Below are 8745 nucleotides of genomic sequence, written 5' to 3' on the forward strand. Positions count from 1 at the left end.
TTCAGTAGCATTTTACAATAAGGTTTGATTTCTTAACATTCTTTGGAATTTATTTTTGTATATGTTGATTTAAAAATGTATAGTAAAATCATGTTTGTTCATAATGTTAATAATGTTAATTTATACATCTAATAAATGTTAGAAATTAACAACACATAATAAATGTTGTAAAAAAAATTGTTCATAATTATTTTATGTTAGCTATTACCTTAATTAATGTTAAACCTTACTGTAACGTGTCAACATTTCTTTCATACTGCCTTCTCTCATTTGTTTTATGCTGTAAGTAATTTGGTTGTGATTAATGGTGATACTGCATGCATGTAGGCCATTCATCTTACTTTTATGAGATCTATCTGCTAAACTTTCATCAGTTTGTCGGCTCCAGATGTGCTAAACTGCCAAAATGACTGACAATCTGTTCATCTTTAGTGTAGTTAAATGTTCCTGGCAATTACATTTAGTATTTTGTAGGCTGAGAAACTGCTTTTGGATGAACACCAACTAATTGATACAAAAACATTACAACATAATTTACCAGTGTAAACACAGTTATGCATAACTAGACTTACCCAGACATTTCATGGTTCGCTTCTTATATATACGTGTATTGGCTGCTTTCGGTTAAAGGTTTAAGTCATCCATAAAATTTCAATCAAGCAAGTGTTTCTTTCCCAGATTTTTATTTGTCTGAGCCACTTTAAAATGTCAGTTGGCATTAGAGTTTTTGTCTCAGCTGTTTATTAATTAGATCCTTGTCCTCGCTCAGTCCCAATTATTTTCAACACAGTAGCAGAGGTTTTCATTCAAGCATTTGGCAGGTGCCAACAGTTGAGATTGTACCTTTCAACACCTTGATGTTATCACAACACAGTGGGAAAATGCCATCGATTGCACAGCTCAAGCAAACACATACTTCTATAGGGATCCATGGGATTTGATTTAGAGGTCTGGTCTAGGCAGTGTAGTGCATGAGGGATTGACGATGGAAAGTCTGGCTGTCAAGAATGAAATGTAATAATAACAGTGGAGACTTAGTATTTGAGATTTAGAGGATCAAAGAATTAGAGACTTGAGGGCAGACATACCTCTGAAATGATGTGTGTTGGGGGGGGAAAGAATGTAAGAGAAGAGGTATCTGTTTTCCTCAGAATTTAAAAACTTACACACTATTGTTCAAAAGTTTCCTTCAGATATCCTTAATTCTAACATGCTTAATATTTATATTAATATTTACTTTTGTTTGTGTGTGTTGAAATTTTAATGCATTTTTTGTTCAGGATTCTTTGATCAACAGAAACGTCAAAAGAATAGCATTTATTTAAAATAGGACTCTTCTGTAACAATAAAAATGACTTGACTGTCACTCTTAATCAATTTGTGTTTTTGCTGAATTAAAGTTTTAATTTCTTAAATGGAAATCTGACTGAATGGTATATATAAGGATTAAATAAGTAAATTAAGTTAACAAAAAATTAATTAAAATTAAATATTAAATTGATATTAAAATATAAACATATAAAACTATACAATTCAAAAGCCTTATAAAATATTCTAACGTTTTTTGTACAAATCAACACTCTCATGAACCATTTATTACTCTCATGAACTGTAAGAAACATTTTAATCATTTAGGGTGTGATGTTCTCTTTTCATGCATCTGTCATCAGTCAGCAAGAGTTCTAATTACATCTCAACTTCATGGATAGTTTGCATCTCCATTATCAAATGTCTCTCATGGTTTTTATACAGTCTACTGGCACTAAGAGCAGTTCAGTGCTGAGTACTGCTTATCCTCATCCATGTGTTTGTTTGACTCATGCAGCGCTTTAATCAAGTAGCAGGGTAACCGGCACTATCTTTTTTTCTTAGTCTTTTAATCATATTTGCCAGAAATATTATTTTTAGGCCTACCATTATAGTGGTCACAAATTCATAAAAACACTATACAATTAACTGTATACAATTATAATTGTGTCCGACACCTGAACAACATATAGAAAGGAGTTATCTGTACATCTTTAGTAATATTAACATGTGTATATTGAATTGAATTTTGTGAGAGGCGGCGAATATCGACGATAGTATATTTATGTCCAGTTTTAACAGTGGAGGTTGCTCAGGCCGTCACCTTCAAGCAAAGCATAGAGGTCAAAGTTCAGTTTCGTAGAAAGGTTAACGGTCACCCACTCCTCCCACACTGACTGCACTTTACTCTGGCCATCACGCCAGGCCTCGACCCCATCACCGCCATCAGCCACATCTTAGGAATCTGTCGAGAGAGGAGACTAGAGGTCAAAGTTCAAGACCCCATGTAGGCGGAGCCACACTATTGCTCTCTTTCGCTCTCTTTTATACATTTTTTTTTATATGTACTGCACTTCTGCATGTTTTCAGAGACCTGAAGATCAAAGCTACAGATGCTAGTGTCAGATAAAGCCATCGCATATAGCATGTACGTAAATAGTAGCATGCTAATACACACATGTGCGAACACACTCCTCCTCTGTCATTAAGGACCATTTTCGAAGTTTCCTGATCCTTCATCAGCACCTTCCGCTTCATTCCTGATTGGCAGAAACATGCTGACCTCGGCAGACATCTGATTGGACAACACTAAGGTCTTGTGGTGGCGGTCTACACCCCTTGTCTGAGTGTCTAGGGTGGATGTTTGTTCAGGTCTTTGATCGGTTCGAGCTGACAGGATGGGAAAAATTACAAAGGGACTGGTTAGCTGAAGCCTGAATAAACTGTAAGCATACACATTTTGGTCTCCATCCTCTAACCATCTAAATAAAACCTCCACATTATTATTTTAATAACTGATGAATGGCACATTGAGGTGAAAAACAAAGCCACTGGACGCCCTGCAAGATTTTTCATCCATTTGAGAGTTATGAATGAGTAAAGCTTAGTTCGGAAAGTAGCCTATATGTTTTTCATTCATTTTGCGTATTGTATAGAAACAGTGTCAATACATGGCACAAACTTACAGCAGCAGCCCAGCTATGTATTATTGACTTTTTCTAATTACAATTAACTAACTAATATATAGTATATACATTTTTTTAAAAGATTTATTTATCTCGTAATCTCAACACAATCCTAATTGACAGCCTGTAATGAGACCGTTTTGTGTTATCACTTATGTTATAATGTCGCACTGCCCCCTGCTGGATAGGATATGTATTGACCTTCACAGAAAAGTCTAATTGATGCGCCATATCGATATTAAGCATATAATAATAGATTATTCAGTTTAAAGTAAAGTTCGAATCACTTGATAATGTTTTTATATATAAACTCCATCTAGAATATTAACATTTAGGGTGCCAAGATATCACCACCTAATTTACGTATTTATGACCTATTTATTTAAATGTTACATTACATTCTATATGAGCATTCTGCTAATAGACATCATACAAAAATGTGTGCTATGCACATCTACAGCTAATTATAGCCAATTATCATTAATGTGCTTTTTAAGTTGATGGAGACATATTTGAAACATGGAATCTCAAAAATGCCCTATTAAAATTTTTCGTGGAATGCCTTTTTTATATTTACATGTTATATATTCATATTTATATATATATGTATATCTTTCAGCTATATGATGATGATGGTGATGATTAACATAACTAATAAACATCATTAGATGACTTTTCCTAAACCGCACTGATTACATAATGAATATGCCACCCCTTACTGCCATGATCTGTATGACACTGATGGCAATTAGTAAATATTCTTTGATGGAATAAAATACCAGACCATTGATAAAATTCCAGTGCGACTCTGTGGCCTACAACGCCTCATCCAGGCATTTCCAGCATGTCAATTTCCTATTCATCCTTATGTGTCTTGCATCTTTTACATGAAAAAACAGACCATTTTTACTTACTCCAGCCTGAATGTGGTGGTAATTGAGGTCTCGGTGAGCTGCACAATTAACTGATTTGAACTATTGTCACATGAAATGCTTCTCTGGTTAATTTGGAGCAAGTCCAAATGTTTTGTTCAGCATGTGAATGCATTTTATTGACTGGTCATATAGGGTGCACATTTCCTGGAGATTATTTTACATGCTCGTTGGTTGGCCTCTCCCTGCTTCTTCTCTCTTTATAAGACTAATTAGGGGAAAAATCAGTTTATAGCTGTCTAATAATTCCTCAGTAATGCATTAATATTTCAAGACCAGCCACCACATTAAGGGTTTAGTTATCAAATCATAGTGATTCGGAAAAGAAGTCCACTTCAAAAAAAGTCTTCATCTTCTGGCCCATCTTAAGAAACCTTAGGCACCTTTGGTAAGGACTTCTACTCCTCTTTCAGTTGGACCTGTCACTCTGTTGCTATGAGACACTCAAGAAGGTCATTAGTGAATGAATGAAGGTGGGTGCTGTGTGTTAATATATTAAGTATGCAATGCTGTGAGTGCATCATAAGGAATGTCTTTGTGAGTATGTTTATTTGCACATGGCCAAATGTATAAAAACCCTGCGTTGTGCTTGGACTTCAGTGAACGATTATAAGATGTCCTACTTCACTCTTCTCTTTTTAGCCCTCGGCACCCTGAGCAGTTTCATGCTAAGGGAGGTTACGGCTCTCAGATTGCCACTTCCTGATGACAGTGATCCTGATAGATTTACATGGGGACAGTTTCCTGAGGTAAGTGCTTTATACTCTTTCTTTTTCTTTACTTCCTTTACTATTTTGAGTTGGAATCTACAGTATGTGTGGAATTCAATTGTGGATTCAGAGTAAGTTGTCATAGTCATAGTTTGCCCAAAACTTAATAGACTTTGATCTAAGTCTTCATATCTAATAGGATTGAATAAACTTGATTACATGGGGTTGCACCATATCATTATAAAATAATATAATTTCAAGTGACTTAAAATAATGATGATGATAATTATTGTTATTTTAGTTTTCTTTATCTTTGATCTAAGGCTTCATATGTAATATTATTGAATATTGTTTTTACATTAAGTTGCACCATTAAAAAGTTTTGTAATATATAATTTTTATTACAATTATTTTTGAACCATTTTTGGTTCCTCAAAGAATCTTTCAATCATCAGTTCCTTAAAAAAATATATATATATTTGTCTAAAAAAACCATTTTATTAATCTAAAGAAACTTGTCCACTATAAAGAATCTTTTATGCAAGAAAAAGGTTCCATTGATGTTAAAAGTTCTTCATGGAACCATTAATGCTAATAAAGAACCTTTATGTTTAAGAGAGTTTCAACATCCAACACCCATAACTGCATTAATGTTCCTTTCGTTCCTGCATAAAAAAGAGCCACTCAGCTTTCTCCTGCAAATGCATTCCGCACGGAACAATGCTTAATGAGGTTGAGGTGTTATAAATACACTCTTTAATTAACTGGAATGTTTGATGTTGGTTCTCTACAAGATGGTCTGCATACAGGTTGTTGAGGAACAGTGTGACATGCCATTTGCCCAATGATTTGCTAAACACACACACATCTAACCAAGAATAATGATATAACACACCTACCTCATATAGGTGCACAAGATGCAGAAGAAACAGTGGTGTGAAAAATTGTTGGCCCCCTTCCTGATTTCTTTTTTTTTTTGCATGTTTGTCACACTTTAATATTTCAGATCATCAAACAAATTTAAATATTATTCGAAGATAACACAAGTAAATACAACATGCAGTTTTTAAATGAAGGTTTTTATTATTAAGGGAAAACCAAATCCAAAACTACATGGCCCTGTGTGAAGAAGTGTTTGCATTATTGTGTTCCATTATTCACAAATGGCAAAAACATGGAACAGTGGAGAACCTTCCCAGGAGTGGCCGGCCGACCAAAATTACCCCAAGAGCACAGCGACGACTCATCCAAGAGGTCACAAAAGACCCCACAACAACATCCAAAGAACTGCAGGCCTCACTTGCCTCAGTTAAGGTCAGTGTTCATGACTCCACCATAAGAAAGAGACTGGGCAAAAGACGTTCCAAGACGAAAACCGCTGCTGAGCAAAAAGAACATAAAGGCTCGTCTCAGTTTTGCCAGAAAACATCTTGATGATCCCCAAGACTTTTGGGAAAATACTCTGTGGACTGACGAGACAAAAGTTGAACTTTTTGGAAGGTGTGTTTCCCATTACGTCTGGTGTAAAAGTAACACTGCATTTCAGAAAAAGAACATCATACCAACAGTAAAATATGGTGGTGGTAGTGTGATGGTGTGGGGCTGTTTTGCTGCTTCAGGACCTGGAAGACATAACGTGATAAATGGAACCATGAATTCTGCTGTTTACCAAAAAATCCTGAAGGAGAATGTCTGGCCATCTGTTCGTGACCTCAAGCTGAAGCGAACTTGGGTTCTGCAGCAGGACAATGATCCAAAACACACCAGCAAGTCCACCTCTGAATGGCTGAAGAAAAACAAAATGAAGACTTTGGAGTGGCCTAGTCAAAGTCCTGACCTGAATCCTATTGAGATGCTGTGGCATGACCTTAAAAAGGCGGTTCATGCTCGAAAACCCTCCAATGTGGCTGAATTACAACAATTCTGCATAGATGAGTGGACCAAAATTTCTCCACAGCGCTGTAACAGACTCATTGCAAGTTATCGCAAACACTTGATTGCAGTTGTTGCTGCTAAGGGTGGCTCAACCAGTTATTAGGTTTAGGGGGCAAACACTTTTTCACACAGGGCCATGTAGTTTTGGATTTTGTTTTCCCTTAATAATAAAAACCTTAATTTAAAAACTGCATGTTGTGTTCACTTGTGTTATCTTTTACTAATATTTAAATTTGTTTGATGATCTGAAACATTAAAGTGTGACAAACATGCAAAAAAATAAGAAATCAGGAAGGGGGCCAACACTTTTTCACACCACTGTATATGATCCTTCTCTGCTTCGCTTTAAGGTCTTATTTAAGTTTTCAACCAAGAGACAACCCAGCCTTCCCTGGACAGCGATTTCAACCTGCAGGGAACAAATTACATAAAAGAGAACTGGTGTTTGCAATATCAAAACCATTCCTTGCTCTCAGGTTTTTGACCTTCAGTATTCATCCTATGACTTAGATATCCATCACCAGTTTCACAAAAACTCATGAGGTGAAACTTCACACAACCTATATGCAGCAGGTCTCTTGCTATAATACAAACTATATAGCAATCTAAATGAAGTAGGCCTACATTATATCCAAAAGCATCAGCGATGTGCAAAACTGGTAAATGTCTAAACTGGATAACACATGATCAATTTTTTTTGCCTTTTCTTCATAACAAACAGATTACAAACAAACACTGCTATGGGTGTAAGAAGATTCCCTAAAATGGTGTTGCATTTACTTTGGGGAAAAAAAATCACTGAGAAATTATTTTAAAAAATTTCACAAATAAATACAAACTCCCACATCAAAAAGAGCAGTAGCAGTCAGGCAAAATATAGGCCTAGAAGACAAGAGAAAAAGAAAACTTACCATTTACAAATTTGATTGTCCAACAACTGAGCAGTTTACAACCTGTTACAAATAACAAAACAAACAAACCACATTTTGTTACTAATAGATGATCCCCCAAATTCTAACACTGAAAAAGTATTGTCTTGTAAAACGTACTCCAATAATCTTTTAGTCTTATTTATAACTTAAAGAAAACATTTTTTTTCATATGTTCAGTTACTAAATCCAATGTTCCAAAAATACACCTAAAAGTATAATTAAATGTAGGATATTCACATCCACCATGGTCAGACTGATTTTGAGGGTGTATTTGTGGGGGGGTGGGGGGGGGACTGAGAACTGGATTGGTGAAAGGTGTTGGCAGTTAGCATTAAAATGAGTGAAATTTGTCAAATGATAGTAACATACTTGAGAATTCGTAGCGCAGTAAATATGGGTGCACGACGTCTGTCATTTAATATAGGCCTACTAATAAATTAAGATTAATATACAACGAATTTCGTTACGGTATTGTAGTTTAAGATAACTTTTAAATGTCAATATCTATTTTACGTTTACAGAACGACTTTAATCCACAATGTTTTATTCAATCGATGTTCATCCCGTATTCCGCGTTCATTTGAGAAATAAGTTATTCGATTTCCTGACTTACATTTGCGTCCTTACAAAATTAATAAAATGTGGCAATACTACACTGATAGTGTCAGATAGTACCATGGCACTTGTTTTACGTCAGTGAATATTTTTAAAATAGGTTTATTTTTGAAAGTCAATTTCTGTAGATAAAGATCCTTTCTTTTTTTTCAGATCCATCTGTTGTGAGCATTAAAATGGTAGAAGACACAGAAAAAGGAAAGAAGATCTTTGTTCATAAATGCTCTCAGTGTCACACTGTTGAACCCTGTTGAAAAAAATCAGCATATGCTGGTTAGGTATGTTTTGACGCTGGGATGCTGGTTTAAGATGGTCCTTTGCTGGTTTATGCTGGTCATGTGCTGGCAAAGGACCAGCATAAACCAGCAAAGGACCAGCATAAACCAGCAAAGGACCAGCTTAAACCAGCAAAGGACCAGCTTAAACCAGCAAAGGACCAGCATAAACCAGCAAAGGACCAGCTTAAACCAGCAAAGGACCAGCATAAACCAGCAAAGGACCAGCATAAACCAGCAAAGGACCAGCATAAACCAGCAAAGGACCAGCATAAACCAGCAAAGGACCAGCATAAACCAGCAAAGGACCAGCATAAACCAGCAAAGGACCAGCATAAACCAGCAAAGGACCA

At 35.7% G+C, this 8745-nt stretch overlaps 1 long non-coding RNA gene across 1 annotated transcript in view; it reads right to left on the reverse strand.

Annotated features, from left to right (window-relative positions):
- Positions 1-6897: 6897 nt before the first annotated feature.
- The window catches only part of LOC107592009 (uncharacterized), a 7067-nt gene continuing 5219 nt past the window's right edge, over positions 6898-8745 (reverse strand). The window contains exons 3-4 of the long non-coding RNA XR_001609938.1: positions 7482-7523; positions 6898-6979 (exon numbers count right to left, since the gene is read on the reverse strand). This is a non-coding gene — a long non-coding RNA (uncharacterized lncRNA). The remainder of the gene's footprint in view (positions 6980-7481; positions 7524-8745) is intronic.

This window comes from Sinocyclocheilus grahami, unplaced genomic scaffold (assembly GCF_001515645.1).
Source record: "Sinocyclocheilus grahami isolate Dianchi unplaced genomic scaffold, SAMN03320097.WGS_v1.1 scaffold149.1, whole genome shotgun sequence".
Taxonomy (NCBI): Eukaryota; Metazoa; Chordata; class Actinopteri; order Cypriniformes; family Cyprinidae; genus Sinocyclocheilus; species Sinocyclocheilus grahami.